Raw genomic sequence first — 23367 nt, 5'->3', positions numbered from 1 at the left:
AACACAATTCCGACGTGCATTCAAAGATACCGGCATCTCCGTCACCTTCTCCACTTACAGTAAACTAGGTTCCCTATTTAATTCTTATAAAGATACACACATATCAATGATCTCAATAACTTAATATATCTCATAAAATGCCAACTGAACTGCGACACCTGTTACATCGGCAGCACTACCACCAAATTCGATTCCTCCACAACTTCCAATACCCGCGCATACTACCACTTCAACAGTTTCAAGACAAGTCAATCCTGCACTGAGTTAACAACCCATGCTCAAACCCACAACCACACCCCCCTTGTTGACTCTGCCATCACTATTATTAAACTTAGATTGAGCTACAGAATTCTTCAATATGAAGCCCTCACCATCGAATGGTTTGTTTGTTATTTGGTTTTTAGGAGCATTAGCAACTAAGGCCATATTGCTCCGGGATATACGGTGGTCATTCCATGACCTTTCCGCATTCTCCATATTTGGTGGTGACGGGCCGAACCCCGGTCTAATCAAGAAGCGTGTGCTACGCACTGCTGCTCCTTCCCACCTGGCTACGGAGGCGCCTCCATCGAATGGTACCGACACCATTCTGATCTCAACATTATTAACACTAAACTTCCCTTCAACCTTTCACTGGCTTGGAACCTCTCGCAGCTAAAGTTCCCATGTGTCAAAAAGAGCATCATGGGAGTTTAGATAAACTTTAAATACAACACGCGTTCACTTCTCTTCCATTTGGAGGCGCCTCCGTAGCCAGGTGGGAAGGAGCAGCAGTGCGTAGCACACGCTTCTTGATTAGACCGGGGTTCGAGCCCGTCACCACCAAATACGGAAGATGCGGAAAGGTCAGGGAATGACCACCGCACCGGAGCAATATGGCCTTAGTTGCTAATGCTCCTAAAAACCAAATAACAACAACATAACATCTTCCATTTGCCAACTGATGACGGTTTACTCACGAAAGTCCTTCGTAACGACTATTGACACCACTGGTCTTCTCTCTTTTTTTCTTTTTTTCTTTTTTTTTTTTTCATTTACGTCTTTTAACCTCTTTATGACAACCAAGGATTGGAGATCTGCATTTCTACTTCCTTGCGTTCATTTTAAAATCTGTTTAAAAAAAAAAAAAAATATATATATTTTCACCCCATTCCCCACCTCCCCACCTTAGTTCTTTTTAATACTTCTTCTAACCTAAATTTAACTACCATCTATCAAAAAAATTTATTGCAGATTTATACAAGGTGAGTACCGTTTTCTAAGCATTTGCTATTCATTTTTTTCGTAAGCAAACTTGTTCTTTGTTTGATTTTCTATCCAAACAGATGACATCCATTCCATCGCTTCCAATTCTTTGTGTCTTGGTCTAATGGATTTTAATTACACTTTGAGTTGTTTCTGCTATGAAAGTTGTTTTTATTTTTTCTGCATTCTTTCTAATTGTTGGCATTGCCTCATTTAGGCCTGTAGCACATGCAATTATCACATGGTCTTTCATTTCTCTCAAAGCGTTTCACAATTTCATATTTTTTCTCTATCGACTGAGGCGGACGGGCCATAAGCTTTAACAGGGAAATCCCGGTGGGCCATAAACCATAATATGAGGCCACTACAAATTTTCCCGGGTAAGAATTTTTGACCCAGTCCGCCTCTGTTTATCGATATTGCTTTTCTTTTTCTCTCTGAATCTGTAGTGTCTTCACCAGGAAGCTTCCTTTTCACACCTTTTAATTATTTTACTCATGTTTAGGGAATAAAGCACAATTACAAAATGAGGAGGCACGCTTGATGCACATAAACAAAGCTGCGCGCGTGTAGCAACTGAATAAACAACACCGTAAAGGCAGAGATACACTATTAACACCTCACATTTTACTAAAGCACATTTCTGGGGGTTACTATCATAAAACAATAAAAACAATTTCTAGTTGTGTCTCTGCTAGTGGAATCTGTTATAAACTGGTAGTAAACTCGATCTAATGGCATTTGCAATAATACCAATAGCTGGAATTGTGTGGGTTTTTACCTTATTATGATGAAATGTGTTTCCCCTTAACTGATATAAAAAACATAAATACATTTTCAGAATTTTCTCTTCATTCCTATCACGTTGCGTTCAGTTGGGGTGATTCCATGTTCAACTGCCATTTCTTGTAAACACAAAGGCGAATCGTGCATAAGTGAATTCGGTTCATGTTATATACGATATTGTTTTCCTATTTATAAATCGTGTATGATCTAATTCATGTAGTGTAAACACGTGCTATACAAGCACTGACTGTTCTTGGATTTCAGGAAAGCTTTTGATACTGTTGGACATGAAAGACCGCTTTACAAATTGGAGCAGTATGGCATTAAGGGCAAGTTGCTGCAATGGATAAAGGGATGGTTGAGTGGGAGGCAGCAGAGAGTGGTAATAAATGGATACTGCTGTATGTGGACTAATGTTATTAGTGGTTCCCCCAGGGTTCAGTGCTGGGCCCATTGTTGTTTTGTATATTTATCAATGATATCAGTGAAAGTATACCAGGCTTAAGGTCCAAGTTTGCAGATGATACAAAGGTTGGCAGGGTTGCTAATGATAGTAAAGACAGTATGGTACTGCAACAGGATCTAGAAAAGTTAAGGCAGATGGGCTGAGAATAGCAACTAAAGTTTAACATTGACAAATGGAAAGTATTACCTGTGGGTAGCAGTAACCCAAGGGAAACATACCAACTGTGTGGTACTACACTCAGGGAGGTGGAGAATGAAAAAGACCTGGAAGTAATTGTGCAGTCAGATATCAAGTTACCTGATCAGTGCAAACGGGCTGCCAGAGCATGCCATGGAGTTTTGTCAGTGATATATAGGAATTTTGCTACAGAGACAAGGAGGTGATTATCCCTTTGTATAAGGCAATGGTCACGCCACACCTTGAGTACTATGTACAGGTCTGGAGGCCTCATTCTAGGAAGGATGTAGAGTTGCTAGAACGAGTACAGAGAAGGGCAACAAGATTGATGAGAGGAACAAAGCTCTCACAGCTTAAGTTCTTCTAGCTGCAGCATCTGGAGACTAGGCACCTGTGAGGTGATCTGATTAAGCTGTATAAGGCCTTGAATGGTTTGAGAAGGCTCAGTGCTGACGGGATACTTCCATTTGCTAAGATTAAGAACCTGAGGTGTCAAAGATTCAAATTGGGGAAGCACAGCTGTGGAATAGATGTGTGGAAGTTTGCGTTTAGCCAGCGGGTAGTTGATTGCTGGAACAGACTTCCATTTGTTGTTGTGGAAGTTGATAGTTTAAATAAATTTAAGGCTGAACTAGACAAACATTTGGAGTGGAGTGACTGGATGGATGAAATGGGAAGGTGTTTTTTTTTTTTTTTTTTTGGCCAATGCTATATTAGCTTGCTTTCTTGCGTCATATGCTTCAACTAATGCTAATGCTAACATTAGACTTGAATTTCCGTATATTGTAGTTATCAGGAAATATATGTGAAAGAAGGTCCAAAAAACAGCAATTGAAAAGATAAATGAGGAAAAAGAAAAGCTAGTTCTGTGAATTTTAAGTTGGATAGTAAATAGAAGCTGATTGGTCATGGAACATGTTCAGACTTGTTTAGAAGTATGGGGAGGTTACACATGTTAATTCAAAAGAACAGTGCCCATGGAAGTATCTATAGAAGAGGCTTGCAGCAGAATTGGAATGTCTGTGCGACACAGTAGTGATTCATCCGTTTCTTGCAACGACCGACTAACTGGTTAAAATAAATTTACTAAAATAAATAAATGATACATAAATAAGATAAAAGCGTTAAAATACATAGCAGCTTTCGAGACGAAGTGCCTCTTCATCAGCTAGTCGGTGAATGGTATACTTCAGTATATATTGATGGTTGCAATAGCAAAAGTCAGCTGGGCATGATCATGTATCACGATTCTGTTGTCGGTAGAACAGAATTACGTACACATGATCACTGCCAGTGCTCGTCGCACTGCAATACAGTACATTCTATAATAGGGTGTGGCGCCTCCGTAGCCAGGTGGGAAGGAGCAGCAGTGCGCAGCACACGCTTCTTGATTAGACTGGGGTTCGAGCCCGTCACCACCAAATACGGAGGATGCGGAAAGGTCAAGGAATGACCACCGCATATCCCGGGTGTAAATAGGGTGTAAATGCACTCCCCTCGTGTGATTCATAGTACTATTATTGGTAGCTATGTGCAGTGCTTCAAGCCATGAGCGCGTGGTAATCAAATGAGTAGTCAGCGATTTCAATATCCCGTTGGGGATCAAAATTGTGCTGCTCAACCCAGTAGTGCTCAGTGACTGCAGACCGTTCAAAATTAGTGGTTTGCAGAGCCACCTCATGCTCAGAAATCCGGTCTTTAAATCTTCTACCAGACTCACCCCACCGTCCGGACACGTAATGCGGTATATGGAACTACTCCGTAGGAAAGGAGAAACAGGAACATTTTCTGCATATTATTAAAGATTTTTACTATTTCTAAGAGTGAGGTTATGATCTCCTTTGATGTGGTTTCTCTGTTCACTTCTGTTTCTGTACAACAGGCTACTACTGCCTATGCGAGACGTCTTTTGAGCAGGGATACCACATTGGGAGATAGAACCTTGCTCTCTACACATCATATTTGTACTGCTCTCAAACTGTGTTTAACGGGGGACATGATCATGTTCAATGACTCTCTGTTTCGCCAAATACAGGGCACAGCTATGAGTGCCCCTGTTAGTCCTATCGTGGCTAATATTGCCATGGAGGAACTTGAGAGTCAGATTTTCTTGAACTTACTATTCCTATCACTCTCAGGTGTCATTATGCTGACAATATCTTTGCAGTTGTCTCTCGGGGATCGGAATCTAGACTGCTGCAATATCTCAATTCTCTATTCAATATCCCATCATTTGGTTTACGATTGAACTAGAGGTTGACAATACTCTTCCTTTTTTGGATGTGTTAGTCCAACGCGTGGATTCTTGTTTAGTAACTTCTGTTTTTAGGAAGCCAATGTTTGCAGGCCAATTTACCAATTACGGGTCTACGCACACCCCTGGTAATTTGCGTTGCACTGCTCGCACTTTATTTTCCCATGCTTGGACGCACTCTAGTTCAACTGGTGACAGGCAATTGGAGATGTCTAAAATTAGGGCAGAGCTTTCAAATTGCAGCCATCCACCTCATTTTCTAGATAGATGTGAGCTTTAGGCTCACGAATTTATTACACAATCTAACCCTCTTCACGTCAATGAATTTATCTCTACCGCCTACATCCCCTATTATGCGGGCATATTGGAACGTCTTGTTAGGATTTTGCATCTCCATTGTATATGATGTGTACAACTTCTGGGATAGAAATTATAGTCTATTATTTCCAATGTGAAAACACCTGTTCCTCCTTTTCTATGGAGTGGTTCTGTATACTGCATTACATATCTGGATTGTAGGGGGTGTTATGTAGGTGAGTCTGGTAGAAGATTGAAAGACCGGGTTTCTGAGCATGAGGTGGCTCTGTGAACCGCTAATTTTGAATGCTCCGCAGTCGCCGAGCATTATTGGGTTGAGAAGCACAATCTTGATTCCTGACGGGATATTGAAATTGTCGACTACTCACGTGATTACTGCCAGCGCTCATGGTTTGAAGCACTGCACATAGTTACCAATAATAGTACTATGGATTGCATGAGGGAAGTGCACTTACACCCTATTATAGAATGTACTATATTGTAGTGCGATGAGTGCTGGTGGCCATCACATGTACGTAATTATGTTCTACTGACATCAGACTTGTGATACATGATCATGCCCATCTGACTTTTGCTATTGAGTGAGGTTATAAATAAGATAAAAGCGTTAAAATACATAGCAGCTTTCGAGACGAAGTGCCTCTTCATCAGCTAGTCGGTGAATGGTATACTTCAGTATATATTGATGGTTGCAATAGCAAAAGTCAGCCGGGCATGATCATGTATCACGATTCTGTTGTTGGTAGAACAGAATTACGTACACATGATCACTGATATAATGATATACTGAAGTACACCATTCACTGACTAGCTGATGAAGAGGCACTTCGTCTTGAAAGCTTCTATGTATATTAACACTTTTATCTTATTTTATTTTATTTCTGTTTTATCTTATGTATATATCATTTATTTATTTTAATAAACTTATTTTAACGAGTTAGTTGGTCGTCGCAAGAAACTTGGATGATATGCAACCCGATGCGCAAGACCTGTTTTCTAAGAGTAGTGATTCTTTTTAAGAGAGGGGTCATTAATTAAAATGATTTTGATTGCCCTCTTTTGCATGGAGTCCAGAAGCTTGGGAGAGGTTGTAAGGCACAACCCCAAACAAGAACAGTATTCCTTTTTAGAGTTGATTTGAGATTTATTTAGAATGAGTCTGGCTCCCATTTTTCGTCATAGTGGACATAATATTATTGTTATGTGTTTTACCACAAATATTGTGTGATGCTGCACAGTATTGCAAAGCCTGTCAATGTGGGTTGTGTGAGGAGTGTTATTTGTGTTGTTTGACTGGCCTCTTCATTACCTGGAGGCTCGATCATCAGGAAAGAGCTTCCCAGCATCTGTCCTCTGGCACAAACAGCCAGGCCAGAATGTAGAAAGAAGTCTGACGGGCTGCCCACAATCTTGCAGGAGCAAGAATGGAGCGGGGGCCAAGGAATGTGCAGAAAAGAGACAGAAAGGCAGGGAAGATAACAGGGGATGGCAGAGTGTAAGGAAACCCCCACCCTCCCCAAAAAGGAGCAAGAAAGAGTGCTAGGTGCAATTGGGGAGTCCCGAAGGAGAACTGTGGTAGAGAGAGAAGAGAACAGGTAAAGTTCAAATTAAAGAGTCAGAGATCGCCCTGCAGCATCTGTGCAGCTCTCACCTAAGGATCATCCTGTCCAGGCAAAGGCCAGCAGTAAAAGTGGGTTAGGAGCCCAATTTTCAGTTTCATGAATGGGAATTTCTAGTTCTAGGTATCAGTTCGATGCCCATTTTTCATCAGTTGAAACGTGTTTTTAGTCACTGAAGATCAACAGTTTGGATTCCTTATGAAGACATGGTGATATTTTCAGTTTAATGTGTATCTGTGATACCCATTATCCTTTGATTTCCATAAGAACAATAATAAAATACTTGTAACTTTACTGGAAGGTTTTTGAACTTATACAGCATTTTTTTAAAACATTCACTGGATGCATGTAAAATCACAGCAGTCATGTGCGTACAAGGCACAATCCTTTTGTTAGCATTAGCATTGGCACATGATGCAAGAAAGCAAGCTTATATAGCATCAGCCAAAAAAAAAAAAAAAAACGAACTCTTCTCATTTCACCCATCCACTTGCTCCAAATGTTGGTCTAGTTCTGCCTTGAATCTGTTTAAGCTTTCAACTTCTACAACAACAGATGGAACTTTGTTCCAGCAATCAACCACCCGCTGGCTAAAGGCAAACTTCTGCACATCTATCCTACAACTGTCTTTCCTCAATTTGAATTTATGCCCTTTCAGGTGATTTTTCTGAGCAAGAGAAAGAATCCATCAGCATTGAGCATGCTCAAACCATTCAAAGCTTTATACACCTCAATCAGATCACTTCACAGGTGCCTAGTCTCCAGACACTGTAATTTGCAAAACTTAAGTTGTTATTTCATGCTGGTAATGATCTGCTTGATTTGTATTTCAAATGAACAAACTGACAAGCTGTCTTATTTTACTTGATGCATTCATACACAATAGGCTAATCGCTTGAGCAACAATTCGAGCTTTTTAGTAATGTTTTAGTAGTAATTAAAAGAAATGTCTGAAACTTCAAAAAAAAACCAGAAGAACTTTACTATAGAAGAAAAAATGGCTGCTCTGATAGAATCAAGTCTGGAGTCTAGCAAACTCAAGTGGCTAGAGAACTTGGAATGAATGAATCTACAGTGCATGAATGGAAGAAAGAAGGGGAGAAACTTCGTGATGCAGACAAGTCTATGAAAACAAGCAATAGACTGCAACGAAAACACTTGTCAACCTCAAGATGAACAATTGGATAATGCTGCATTTCAGTGGTTTGTTCAAGAACGATCTGAAGGCACACCTCTATCTGGATCCTATCTGCAAACTCAATCTAAAAATTCCATAACGATTTTCATGGAAACAAGTCCACAGCATTCACTGCAAGTAATGGATAGCTAACACATTTTAAAAAGCAGCATGGAATAACCAAAACATCTATATCAGGTGAGATATGTTCAGCTGATGATGACGCTGCATGCTCTTACCCTGCTCGGCTTCAGAAAATAATTGAAGGCAGTGGCCATACTGCAAAACAGTTATATAATTGTGATGAAACAGGACTTTGTTATAAAATGTTAATGAATTCTACTTTGACATGTAAATCACCTCCTTTTCCCTACTAGCAGGAAAAAGGAGGTGATTGTCCCTCTGTAGAAGGCAATGGTCAGGCCATGCCTTGAATACTGCGTACAGGTCTGGAGGCCTCATTTTAGGAAGGATGTAGATTTGCTTGAGCGTGTACAAAGAAGGGCAACAAGATTGGTGAGGGGAATGAAGGGATCCTCTTACCAAGAGAGGCTTAAGTTCTGCAAATTGCAGTGACTGGAGACTAGGCACCTGCGAGGTGATCTGATTGAGGTGTATAAGGCCTTGAATGGGTTGAGCACTCTGAATTCTGATAGGATTCTTCCACTTGTTCAGATTACGAACCTAAGGGGACATAAATTCAAATTAAGGAAACACAGATGTAGAATAGCTGTGTGGAAATTTGTCTTTAGCTAGCAGGTGGTTAATTGTTGGAACAAACTACCATCTGTCATTGTGGAAGTTGATAGGTTAAATAAATTTAAGGAGAAACTGGACAGACATTTAGTGGGATTTGTTTTTAAAATTTTTTTTTGCTGATGCTGCATAAGCTCATACACTTGCTTTCTTGCATTGCATGCCACTACTGCTACTACTAATGACGCTCAAATAAAGGCTTCAAGCAAATGAAAGACAGAGTAACCGTACTTTTCTGTGTAAACCAAACAGGAAATCACAAACTGAAGCTGCTTTGTATAGAAAAGTTTAAATCACCACGGTACTTCTATCATGTGAACATGGCCTCTATGCCATTTGCCTATGACTTTAGCAATAATGCATGGATGACTTCCAGAATTTTTTAAAATTTGTTTCATAAGCAATTTGTACCTGATATACATAAACACTTACAGCAACAAGAGCTGGATACCAAAGCTCTCTTGCTGCTGGATAACTGCCCTACCCATCCTCCTGCTGATAGCCTAATACACAGAGATGGTAAAATCCAAGTGAGCTACTTACCAAAAAACACATCAAAGATGCAGCCTCTGGAGCAAAGGATTATATCAATGTTTAAAATGAACTTCCGCAAGACTCTGATACTGCAAATAATCACTAGTGAGGATTCTGTTACCTCATTTTTAAAGAAGCTGAACTTAAAGTAAGTTTCTTACATTGGTAGTGAAGTCTGGGAAACCGTGACGAAAAAGTGTATTTTGGAGAAACATATTGGATGCAAGTCTAATCCTGGATAACTCCCAAGTGGCCAATGACAGTGATGAAAAGAATGACTTTGAGGGCTTTATAGAGGAAGATGTTGCTACTGCTGACCAATTCTTGGAAAGGTACACTAATGAAGGCCTGACAGAAGATGACATGGCCATTGCCGAAGGAGTATTGGCACAGTTTGTTGACAGAGAAAGGGGGACCACAGTAGAACGTTGGGTAGATGGGGACAACAACTACCCTACATATGAGCACATGGTTGACTTAGAAATCGAAAATGTTACTGACAAAACTTATGATCCAGATGCAACCGAAGACGGAGCCAGAGCCACCACCTAAGATCATGGAGGTACTCGCTGGTTTGCAACTGGACTTAAATTTCTTGAAACAGAAAAGGCAGATTCCCTTTCAATTTTATAGTTAAAATGCCTTATTGAAATTGTTAAAAAGAAACAATGAGATGCATTGAAACAGTACAGTATTTTTAAAAAAATGAAAGATTTGAAAGTAACGACTAAAATGTGCAAACATTTGTTTGCTATTGTCTACAATTGAAAGAACACAGTGCATTGTTTTCCTTTTTCTCCCAAATTTTTGACCATTTGTTAATTTAAAACACAAATGTAACAGGCAATACAACCATGTGGAAAAGCAGTGACAAAAAGGGGGGGCGCCTCCGTAGCCAGGTGGGAAGGAGCAGCAGTGCGCAGCACACGCTTCTTGATTAGACCGGGGTTCGAGCCCGTCACCACCAAATACGAAGGATGCGGAAAGGTCAGGGACTGACCACCGCATATCCCGGAGCAATATGGCCTTAGTTGCTAATGCTCCTAAAAATCAAACAACAACAACGACAGAAAGGTGTGTTTATCATGTTTATGTATATTTAACAACATGAATATTGTTTTTTTAAATACTTTATTGTACAGTGTATCAATAAAAGATTGAAACAATGCAATTGCATATTATTTCTATTATTATTCTTTGCAGGATTTTTCTTATTGCAATTATCATGCAAAAAAAGAGATGAGCAAAATTTATAGTACGTATGAAGTTTGAATACTGAAAAATGGCTAGAATTTTCTAATGCGATCCTGCTTACATCGCGATGTGATTCTTTGCACCCCAAACATCACGATATAACGAGTTTCACCCCTAGTTGTTTAAAATAAAACTAATGGCGAGGAAGCATTATTTGTGATGTACTTATGCTGACAGAGATTAGAAGTTAGGGTAATCCCTTATAGAGATATATGATCTTGTCTAGAAATTTTATTTAGTTTCTTTGAAAATAAGCATAGGAGCAGTAGACTAGTGTGATATAAGACAGACTGTTGTTTTAGAAGGATTGAAATGAACTAATTTATCTTTGCTCCATTGGAGAATTACCTGGTGATAAACATTTAAGGAATCGGTGATGGATCTTTGAGAAGTTGATGCTGTTTGTGCAGGGAAAGGTTTTTCAAACAGGAAGGTGGAATGCTTATCTGCTATCATCAGCAAAACTATGGGTAGCATTTCCAGTCAGTGGAAGGTCTTTAATATACAAAGGGTACTAGGAAAGTTTTGCAATACAGCTTTGTTTATTTAATTTTTTCAAAGTAATTTCCTCTACATTCAATACACCTCTCCATCCTCCGAAACCAATCTTTAAACCAGTTCTGCCAAGTTTCACTAGGGAGTAAAGCACACTCGTTGTCCCAAGCCCGTAGAAGGTCCTCATCACTGGAAAACCGCCTCCCTTTTAGCTTCATTTTCACATGCGGGAACAGTGCAAAGTCGCAGGGAGCAAGGTCTGGACTGTAGGGAGGGTGCTCGAGAAGTTTCAGTCCTGTCGTGGTCAAATATTCGGTGCAGGCTTTGGCGCGGTGAGCTGGAGCATTTTCGTGATGGAGGTACCAGGTGTCCATTCTTGACTTTGGCCGCAGGTTCTTCATAGATCCAATGACTTTAGGCAGGCATTGTTCAGTATACCACTTAGCTGTGACTGTCTTCTGCATGTCCAAAACGACACGTTCCACAATTCCACTCGATTTGAAAAATACAGCTATCATTTTCTTCTTTACAGATCGGGATTTTCTGACAATTACGGGTGTGTCGTCATCATCAAAGACCCAAACTTTGTTTTGAGCCTTGGTCAGCAGATCGTAATAGTACAGCCAAGTCTCGTCACCTGTCACGATGTTGTTCACATACCGAGATTGTCCCTTATCAAACTTTTTTAACATCTCCCGGCACCAAGTCACACGTCGTGTCATCTGCTCTTCAGTCAGTTGATGCGGCACCCAGAGAGAACAAAGTTTCTTCACGTGCAAATGATCTTGCAGAATCGAACGAATTGCTGGTGCATTTAGGCCCAAAGTATCCTCTATCTGTTGGTAGGTCACTCGCCTGTTTTCGTCAAGCATTTTCCACACAGCAGTAACGTTTTCCTCCGTAAGTGACGTTCGTGGCCTTCCCGGCCTCTCAGAATCCTCCAGAGTGAAATTTCCCCTTTGGAATTCTCTATACCACCTGAATATCGTTGTACGATGTGGACAATCATCATCTAGTGCAAGAGTCATTTCTTCTAAGCACTGGTCTATGGTTAAACCACGCACGAAATTATACTGCAAAACTGTCCTTATCTCATTTCGTGACCACGATGCCATCACAAGCACTTTACACTCTCACTACTAATGAATAACTGAGCCCATCGACTTGGCGCGGCGGCTACTATGCACGTATGAACATGTCTCAACATGCAGCAACAAGCAGCTTCCTGTGATTCATTGTTGCGTCATATTGCAAAACTTTCCTAGTACCCTTTGTATAAGAGGCAAAAGAGTGGGAGAAAGAACTGAATCTTGTGGAACACCAGCTGGTGGAGAAGTTAGATCTACCATCATCCATAATGAGTCAGGGAGAAAAATGGATGTCCAATTGGAAAAGCAGTCAGCATTCCATAAGATGGAAGCTTGTTTAGAAGATTAAACACTATCGAAAGGCTTAGAAATATCAAGGGTAACTGCTTGAGTTTTACCAAATTTCCATTGAATTTATCCATATATGGGTAAGATAAATCAGTATATCACCAGTGGATGGACACCAACAGAATTTATATTGATGATCATTAATCAGATAGAAGGTTTCAAGATAGTTTAGGTGTTGGCTGTGAATGGATTTCTAAGTTATTTGGAAACAGTAGAGATAAATGCAATGGGACAGTAATTTGATGGGAGGGATTTATCATCATTTTTAGGAACTGGCTGGATATGAGCAAAATCCATGCAAAAGGGAAAACATCAGTGGAATAAGAAAGTGTATACGAGTCAATGCAGAACATGAGCAAACTCAGGAGCAAAGGTTTTCAGAACAATTGGAGACTACTATCAAGACCTGGTTCATTTTTGGCATCAAGACTGTTCAAAATTGTTCTAACATCCTTTTGACAGACAACTACAGGAGGCATTGGATGGAGTTTACCTAGATCATCAACACAAGAGTTAGAAGAAAAGTAGGATGCTAGTGGGTCAGCTTTATCTTTAGCTGAGATGGCAATGTAACCATCCAGTTTTGACAGTAATGGGAATAGAGATGAGCAAAAAGTTGCAGCCAGTAGCTTTGGGAAGAGACCAGAATACCCAACTACCATTTGGAAAAGAAGAAAGTTTTCTACTCTTGGCCTGTTGAAAATCTAGTTTGGACTGATTAATAACTGCTTTACAATTGTTGTGAGCTTTCTTGTAGGCAGAAAATGAGGATTTGGATAATTGCCAATTCTGATATATAACATTCTTATCTTGATCAGCTTTAGCACGTTTATTGAAAAATCAAGGTTTAGATAAAGGTCAAGATTTTAAGGTGGAGTGTGGAATAAAGGATTTCATCCCTACAAGAATATTTCACTGACAAGAACTGAACAAATGTTGACATCAGAAGGTTTAAAACAGTAATCCAACCAAGAAAGAGAAGAATATAAATTTTGCATTCTTGTAATGGCAAAAAATGCAAGGCTGAGAATGGTCCTGATATTAGCATTAGTAGAGGCATGCAATGCAAGAAAGCAAGCTTATGCAGCATCAACCAAAAAAAAAAAAAACGCTCTGATTTCACCTCTTCATTTGTTCCAAATACCTGTCCAGCTCAGCCATAAATTTATTTAGGCTATCAACTTCCACAACAAAAGATGGTAGTCTGTTCCACCAATCAACTACCCGCTGGCTAAAGGCAAACTTCTGCACATCTATCCTACGACTGTCTTTCCTCAAAATATGGTCACAACAGAAATGCTCCATTGGAGAAGAGATCATCACTAAGTTGTGATCTGAGATTTTTAGAGAAACACCTCAGCTATATACATTGAATGTTTGTTCATGAGAAAAGATCAAAGGCGTTGGGTGTGTAGTTAGGATTGTCTGGTATTCTAGTAGGTAATGAACAAGTTGAGGTAGGTCATCAGTAAATGCAAAAGCCTCAGCATCTCAACCAACTGGGTGCACATGACTAGAAAATGGAAGCTAACTGAAGATTAAAATCACCCAGAAACATTACCTCACTTTTAAGAAAGTTAGATTGGAAAGAGTTGAATTTCAAAGGAAGTTGGAGAGTTCCAAGTGATTAGTGGAGTTGAGAAAATGATAAGAGGCAAGAAATGAATTTGATAGAATTAAGTAAAGATATTTTAAACTGGAATAGATACCAAATTAAGAAGTCTCTGATGAGGAATATCAGATTTGACACGTGTGAGTACCACTTTTGATGTGAAAGGAATCATACATTGAATAATTAGGACAACTGAGATGAACTGTGGTGGTTGAGGAAACTGATAATTGTGATTCTGTCAGAAAAGTAAGTGAGGGCTTGACATACTGTAAGTGGAAATGGGCATCACTAACATTGGAGCTGGGACCACATATATATGTGAAATCACAGATAAGTTCTATTAGTTTGACTAGTCATGATCTATTCAATAGATAAATTAAAAGCTGAGAAAGGGGACATGTTGTCAAAGTAATAAAATTTTTTAGATATGATATGCACACAGCACAAATATACCCTGCTGCTTGACATAACACGGCCTTGACAAAGCTTCTGCAGGCACACCATTTGGGCTCTCTCTATTCACTATCTGGCAAAACAGAGACAGCGAAATTATACATTAGCTGATCTGGCTGGCTCCTAGAGAGTTACAAATAGGTTCAGTCCAGTGGACCGTATAGCAGCCAGCCTAGAAGAAATCCATTTTAGAGCTATACCCTCAAAATTCAAGGAAGATTGGATCCTTGCTGACATCAATCATATTGCATGATGGAAGAGATGGAGGGGGGGTTGCCAGAGCTTTGTTCTGAGACTAAATATGTTATTCACTACTTAAAAAGCTCCAGTAAACGAAGTATTGGTCTTTCAGTGGTTAGTAAGAGCCATTGACCACCTAGTACTGCCTGGTGACACAAAGAGACAGCATTCCTCTGCATGGTGTTGATGCCACTCCTTGATCCCTGCTTATGTTGGTTCATGTAATGGTCACCTTCATTCAAGGTGCACTGTTTATGTATTCACACATGGGGATGGGGGAGTATTCCTATGGTTACTAACAGTCCCACCATCGTGAAAGTGCAAGCGGAGGATTTGGTTGTCACAGAATGATTGAACTTTATCGAAATTCAGTCCCACTTGACTCAGTTTTTTACTGGAATATTAGTTCCATCAATGTTTTAGATCCCCAGATAACAAGCCTACCCTAGCTTGTGATTTCTGAGAGAATGTGTATGACAACCCTCAAGTACTAGTGCTTGTTGGTAATGACAAACTAATGTATCAAATTCTTACCAGTGGTATAAGAGGATACCTAGCTTTTAACTTTAATTTCTTTATGTGGGGTATCTGTCCTTGTGGATTGTTGTTAAAAATATCCAAGCAATGAGGTAAGTGAATTTTGATCACAATTGGTTCTCTTCTGCATGTGCTGTGGCTGTGTTTCTTGGCATATTTGAATTCATAAGTAATGGAAAAGTAATTACAATTAACATTGTCAAATTCTTCAAACAGGCCTCTGAGGTTGGGTCTTGAGCAGAAAAAGGTGGCATGGAAAGGTTACAGAGCAATAAAAAGTACTGAAGCCTATAACAGCTACAAGGTGATGTGTAATAGAGCCACAGAAAAGGTTCGACAGGCAAAGGCAGTTTATGAGAAATCACTAGCAAACAGAGCAAAGAGGGGGGATAAAGAATTCTTCACATATATAAATGCCAAGAAGAGCAGGACAAACCAGATCGGACCTTTACGTAAGGGAAAGGAGATAGTAATAAATACACCAGCTGCCGTTGCAGATGAACTCAACAGTTATTTTGCATCGATATTTACAAATGAAAAGCCTTTTGTGGCAAAGGGAAATTGTGGGAGCGAAGTTAAAAAATATGTAATTAATGATATTGAAATTTCGCAAGATTGTTTAATGAAAAAACTTTCGAGCCTACAGACCAGTAAAGCTCCTGGAGTTGATGGAATATACCTTATAATCTTAAGAGAGGCGGCAAGCGAGTGCATTGAACCATTGAGGCTAATTATGCGAGCATCACTAGACTCTGGGGAGATTCCCTTGGATTGGAAAAGTGCAAATGTATCTCCCATACATAAGGGTGGCTCTAAAGGTGAAGTTGGAAATTATCGACCTGTCAGTCTGACTTCAGTAGTAGGGAAAATCATGGAGGCAATGATCAAGGGTGGAATTCAGGATCATTTGGATCGAATTGAAATTCTCAAGGATACTCAGCATGGTTTCGTAAAGGGAAAATCGTGTTTAACAAATCTGGTTCGCTATTTCGAAAGGGTCACTCACGAGCTGGATTTAGGGAATAATTTCGACATTGTTTATTTAGATTTCAGCAAAGCTTTTGACTCAGTCCCACATGAGCGGTTGCTTTATAAGCTGGAACAGGTTGGAATCACTGGGAAAATCCTTAGATGGATAGAAGGATGGCTTCAGGGCAGGAGGCAGAGGGTTGTGATAAATGGCTATTCCTCAGATTGGGTCGATGTAAGAAGTGGGGTTCCCCAAGGATCAGTATTAGGACCACTGTTGTTTTTAATTTTCATAAACGACATTGATGAAGGGATAGAGGGCGTGATGTCTAAATTTGCAGATGATGTTAAAATTGGTAGAGTAGTTAATGATCACTGTCAAGCTGAGCTTCTTCAGAGAGACCTAGATAGACTTCAGGAATGGTCAGAAAAATGGCAGCTGTGCTTTAATCCAACAAAGTGTAAGGTATTACACCTGGGAAACAGTAATCCCAAAAAAACTTATTCACTTGGTGGAGTTCAACTAAACGCAGTACTGGAGGAAAGGGACTTGGGTGTTACGATACGGTCAGACATGAAATTCTCTGAGCATTGTAAACAGGTTGCAAGGAAGGCCTATGGTGTCCTATCGATGATCTATCGAACTTTTGTAAGTAGAGATAGGGACTTGATAATCCCATTATATAAGGCTTATGTTAGACCACACTTGGAATACTGTGTTCAAGTATGGAGACCGCACCTAAAGAAAGACATCGAGCTTCTTGAAAGGGTGCAAAGAAGGGTAACTCACCTGGTGAGATCGGCAAAAGGGCGTCCTTATGAAGAAAGACTTCGAATATGTGGGTTGCAGAGTTTGGAAACTAGACACCTTAGAGGAGATTTGATTGAGGTGTTTAAGGCTCTGAGAGGCATCAGTAAAATGAATGAGGACAAAATTTTCAAGATTATAAATGATGCTAGAACTAGGGGACATAAATTCAAGCTACAGGGGGAAATGTTTAGATTGGACTGCAGGAAGTTTTATTTTAGCCAGCGAGTTATAAATTACTGGAATAAGTTGCCTTCATGGGTGGTAGAGGCCGACAGTTTGGAGAAATTCAAAGGTCATCTGGATAGTACTTTCGGGTAAGGGAAGCGCATAGGATGATAGGTTTAATTTCCTTTTTATTTATTTTTTATTTTATTATTATTTTTTTATTTATTAATTATTATTATTTAGTTATTTATTTATTTTTTGTTTTTATCATTGTTTTGTTCGGTTTTTTTTTTTTTTTTGGCTGGTGCAGCATAAGCCATAGGCTTTCTTGCACCATGCGGCCGTTACTAATACTAATACTAATATTCATATTGTAGTTTTAAATGTTTTTCACCAACCTTATGTAGAAATAAAACACAACGAAAACGAAAACTGGAATCTTGATAACTATGTATTTATAATAAATTATATTTGCCTGTATTTACAATAAATTATATTTAACTTAACTAAAATATGTGTTAAGAACAATAAAACACATTACAATATAATAAATTAAAAGTGATAAAACCATAGCTTTCAAAGGCTCCTGCCTTCTTCTTCAGCAATATTTTCTTTGTTCTGCGGTGCGTCTTTAAATACCAGCAGGTTCACAGTACTCATCACGTGTTTCGTTCTCTTGTGGTATGGAAACGGAAGTGGGTCATATGGAACCGTTCATCCCTTCTGAGGATAGTAGCCTCAAAGAGGGGATGGATCCGTGTTCCTCTATCTCTATTAATGTTCACTGTAGAACAGATCCGCAAACTCTCGAGCCACTTGCGGTCCTAGAACCTATGCACCCGATCGGTGATGATAGCATCATCCGGGGAGATCTGGTGCTGCTTCTCCCAAAAATGCTCGGCCACGGCAGACTTACCATAGTCCGCATTTCTTATTGCCTTAGTGTGCTCCCCCAGACGATCTTTGAGACGGCATTTTGTTTCCCCTATATAACACTCCTCACAATCCGGGCATCTAATACTATACATGACCCCACTTGCATTCTCTTTTTGAATGGGGTCCTTTACTTGTGACACGATTGTGTGCAGCCTCCGCCCTGGAAGCTGCACACAACAAGTCTGATAATTTCTTAGTATTCTAGTTATATGATCGGTTAGACCCGGATTGTAGGGAAAATATGCAATGGATACTGGCGTAAAAGATTTGCCTCTCCTCTGATTTCCTTTAATATATTTTTCTATAATCCTCTGGGGGTAGCCACATTTTGTAAGATCCGTCGTGACATGTTCATACTCTACCTTCCTATCCTCGGAGGTACTACAGTGTGATTTTGCCCTGTCAACTAATGTTCTAACCACACTGTTCCTATGATGGCTGGCCTGAGCTGAATTGTAGTGTGAATATTGACCTTTACACATCGATTTCCTATAGACCTTAGTCTTTAGTTGCTGGTCTTTCTACAGACCAACACATCTAGAAACGGCAAAACTCCTCCTTCTTCTACCTCCGAGGTAAATTGTATGAATGGGGAGAAGCCATTTAAAATATTCAACACCTGATCTTCACTCCCCTTTTGAATAATTGAAAACGTATCATTTACGTATCTTTTCCAGGGGCGCATAGGGAGAACACTAACATTAAATATTCTAGCCTCGAGCTCCTCCATAGCTAAATTAGCTATAATTGCGCTAATGGGGGAGCCCATGGCTGTACAGTTAACCTGCCTATACATAGTATTATCAAACACCATAGTGGTGCTTGAGAGGCATAATTCTATACCTTTCTCAATATCCTCTAAATTTAATTGTGTTCTAGTATTTAGAGTGGTATCTCTCCGTAAGGCCATGTGGCACAATGCACTCACTGGTCAATCGGAATACATGTAAATAGAGATGTCATGTCGAAAGATATCATAATTTCATTCTCTTCTGTGCATTGGCTTCTTATAAAGTGCACAAAGTCTTTGCTGTCCTTAATACTAAATTCAGAAAGTCCTACTAATGGAGATAATAATTTGGCTAAGAAACCAGATAGTGCATATGTGGGACTGCCTATAAATGAGACTATGGGTCTAAGTGGTACACCCATTTTATGAATTTTGTGCAAGCCATAAAATCTTGGTATTTGGCTCCCTGTAGCATGCAGTACCCAATATTGTTCTTTGGAAATTTTGCTAGACCTAAGCCAACTCTGTACCATTCTATTCACTTGCCATTCCAAGTTAAGCAATGGACTTTTCTGAATAACCTTATAGGTTGTTTGATCATTCAATAAATCCAACGCCTTATTTAGATATGCTTCCTTATCAAGAACCACCATTGCCCTACCTTTGTCCACAGGTAAGACCACAATGCTATCATCTTGCTTGAGGCTTTTTAGTGCTAATTTTTGCTTCACATTGAGATTAGAGGGGGCATTTTTAGCTTGACTGAGGATGGCTGCTGTTTTAACTCGAATTTCATTAGCCATATCTTCGGGAAGTTTATTTATAGCTCTTTCCACGCCCATTGCTATTTCTTCAACGGGTATTCTAGACGGAATCATGGCAAATTTTGGTCCTAGATTTAGAACCTCCAACTGATCTTTAGTTAGTTGTTTACTGCTCATATTCACTATAAAATCTTTGGCAGTACTATCACTATTGCCTCTAAACCTGGTTTGTTCTCTAAGTCTGTAAAACTTCCCCATTTGTCTTCGTCTATAGATGTCAGAATTTTGTTTTAGTTGCCACCACACTAGTCACTTCTGAAAAGTGCACCGGAGTCATCTTGTCACTTATCTTACTAAAGCACTGTCTTTTGTCTCTCCTAATGTATAAATTCTTATGTAATTTCCCAATCCATATATTTAAGATCTTCTTTTGATACCACTTGGAAACGTTAAATAGTTGTTCGTCTTCAAAAGGTAGCTTTGTTTGAAAGCTACCTTTAGTATTAAGGACAGCAAAGACTTTGTGCACTTTATAAGAAGCCAATGCATAGAAGAGAATGAAATTATGATATCTTTCGACGTGACATCTCTATTTACATGTATTCCGATTGACCATGGAGTGCGTTGTGCACACATGGCCTTACGGAGATATACCACTCTGAATACTAGAACACAATTAAATTTAGAGGATATTGAGAAAGGTATAGAATTATGCCTCTCAAGCACCACTATGGTGTTTGATAATACTATGTATAAGCAGGTTAACGGTACAGCCATGGGCTCCCCCATTAGCGCAATTATAGCTAATTTAGCTATGGAGGAGCTCGAGGCTAGAATATTTAATGTTAGTGTTCTCCCTATGTGCCCCTGGAAAAGATACGTAGATGATACGTTTTCAATTATTCGAAAGGGGAGTGAAGATCAGGTGTTGAATATTTTAAATGGCTTCTCCCCATTCATACAGTTTACCTCGGAGGTAGAAGAAGGAGGAGTTTTGCCGTTTCTAAAGACTAAGGTCCACAGGAAATCGATGTGTAAAGGCCAAAATTCGCACTACAATTCAGCTCAGGCCAGCTATCATAGGAACAGTGTGGTTAGAACATTAGTTGACAGGGCAAAATCACACTGTAGTACCTCCGAGGATAGGAAGGTACAATATGGATGCATCACACGACGGATCTTACAAAATGTGGCTACCCCCAGAGGATTATAGAAAAATATATTAAAGGAAATCAGAGGTGAGGCAAATCTTTTATGCCAGTATCCACTGCATATATTCCCTACTATCCGGTCTAACCGATCACATAACTAGAATACTAAGAAAAATTAAAATTTTAAATGGTACACAAGCCTGACATTATAACACAAGGTGTTTTTCATCCAGAAAGTCTGTTGGGTTTTTTTGTGGATGGTCAACTGCACTGGAATAAATTTTGATCAGTGGCTGAAAATAACCTAGCATTAAAAAAAAAAAAAAAAAAAAAGTGTAAAGTAAACCAACAAACAAAAAATAACAGTTTTTTTTTTTTTTTTTCTTCCTTTTTTTTCTTGTTGGATGTATTCTACAAAAATAAATGATTCTGATCACTTATTTATTTTTTCAGAATAAGGTTTTTAAAGCATCACTGAAAAAGTAAACAAATAAAAAAAAACCAATTTGTATAATCTCTTCTTTTTTTCTTCTTCTCTTTTAAAAAAAATAAATTCTAAAATAACAAATATAAAATAAATTCATTTAAAAAATATATATTTTTTTATTTACTGAAAACAAAACTGACAGACAGGTGGGCATAATAACAAAAGTCATTAGTTCCAGTGAACACTTTGCAATGACTTCCTATATCATTTAGTGGCAGCAAGACATTTAGATTTTACTAAAAATTTTATCACATAATTTCCCAATTCAAATTGAATGGTTCTTATTGCCTGAAATAAGAACCATAACCATAAAAAAAAACTAGCCATATAGTGCAAAGAAGCCTGAGGCTTATGCTACACGAGCTAAAAACAAATTCCGAATTACCTTGAGAGAGAGAGAGAGAGAGAAGTAGAAGGGAATCACCAAGAAAGAGAAGAATGATCATATCCAGCTCAGGACCCTGGGTGTGCCAAAATGGAACTTAGCAATCTTGTTATCATTAGCAAGAAATAACTGTCTAATATCTACCACAACAAAACTGAAAGATTATTAATATTTTAAATGAGAATTACAGGATTCTGCAGTGTTTATAAGAGTATGTGAATAAAAAAAGTTTCTTGACTAATTAATACTTACATGTTCTGAACTCTTATGGATTCTTTGAATTAACCATGTTTTACTTGTTGTGTTTACACCACAACTTTCATTAATTCTTACAATGTGTTTCCATCCAAGTTATTTAACTTTATCTGTTGAAAGCATCATGAATAGTCAGACTAATAGAACAAACTTATTTACAAAAAAGATAAGTTTGTTCTACCTAAAAAAAACCCAGAAACTTCCTCATTTATTTCATAATATACAGTAGACTCGGTTTTCCAGGATAGATGGTAAAAAACAAATCCCGGATAATCGATTTCCTGGTTAATCCAGGATTTCTTACTTCATCGAGTTTTACGTAACTATGGAATGACTAACAACATATTGCTACTATATTATTATTGACAAATCTGAATTCAGTGCGATACTTGATTATTAGTTTAATTTTCTGATCCAAATCAATTGCTTTCCTTTTCTTGGTAGATTTACTAGTACTGCTGTCACTTATTCTCTTAGTTGGCACCATGATAATGGTCAAAATGAATTTTCTGTAAAGAACTTCACAGGGTTAAGGTGAAAACTCACTATTATCACCCCGTGCGATCTCACATTTTGCTAAAGCACATTTTTGGAGGTCCACACAATTTGCCCAATAACACAGAAAGTGTTACTGTAAAGTGAAATGTGTGTTCCCTTCACTGAAATCTTCAGTCATATAAAAAAAAACCCATAAATAAATTGTAAGAATCTTTTCTTCTTTCCTATTTTTTTGCTTGTTACTCCATATCTCACTTGTGCAATTTGTCCGTGCTGTGATCGTCATTATTGATTGCTTATTTTATGTTATTATTTATTATTTATTTTTTTTGTCTTGAAATTTACGTCAGTCTGAAGTTGCGTAAGTCGGGGACTAACTGTATCAAAAAATGTTCAACAACCTATGTAAAAAATATGGCAATAGATAAAAAAACTAAAAAAACTTACCATGTACTACTTACTTGCGTGTCCAATACGATGCTTCCCTTTATTTTTTGCAATGTTGCGTATGGTTTAGTCACCAACATTATAATGGTTCATCATTAAAGATTTAACAGACATACCGTTTTCAATAATTTCAAGTTTTTGTTTAACTGAAAGCGCAATTCCTTTGCGTTTACCCATCATTTTCGCGATTTCTATACAAAAAAATAAAATTATTTATTATAAACAAAATTTGTCTTTTTGCTGTGCAACGGAATACAACAATCGATGTGAAGCACTAAAACAAACTACACATTTGGTCTGTCTTTTTTTTTTTTTTTTTTTTTTTTAGCTGTGGGTGTGAAGACAGCGGGAGTTACAAGATAATAGGTACATTAATCTCCCAATTACAACTTATAACGCCACTTCTTGTC

At 38.6% G+C, this 23367-nt stretch overlaps 1 protein-coding gene across 1 annotated transcript in view; it reads left to right on the top strand.

Moving 5' to 3' along the window:
• Nucleotides 1-23367, top strand: part of LOC150084412 (exosome complex component MTR3-like) — a 251761-nt gene that overhangs the window by 90350 nt on the left and 138044 nt on the right. The gene's annotated exons all lie outside the window — the stretch shown is intronic.

Source organism: Mastigoproctus giganteus, chromosome 6 (genome assembly GCF_048544385.1).
Source record: "Mastigoproctus giganteus isolate SK-2022 chromosome 6, ASM4854438v1, whole genome shotgun sequence".
NCBI classification, from domain to species: domain Eukaryota; kingdom Metazoa; phylum Arthropoda; class Arachnida; order Uropygi; family Thelyphonidae; genus Mastigoproctus; species Mastigoproctus giganteus.
This window is presented reverse-complemented; position numbering and strand designations above follow the sequence as displayed.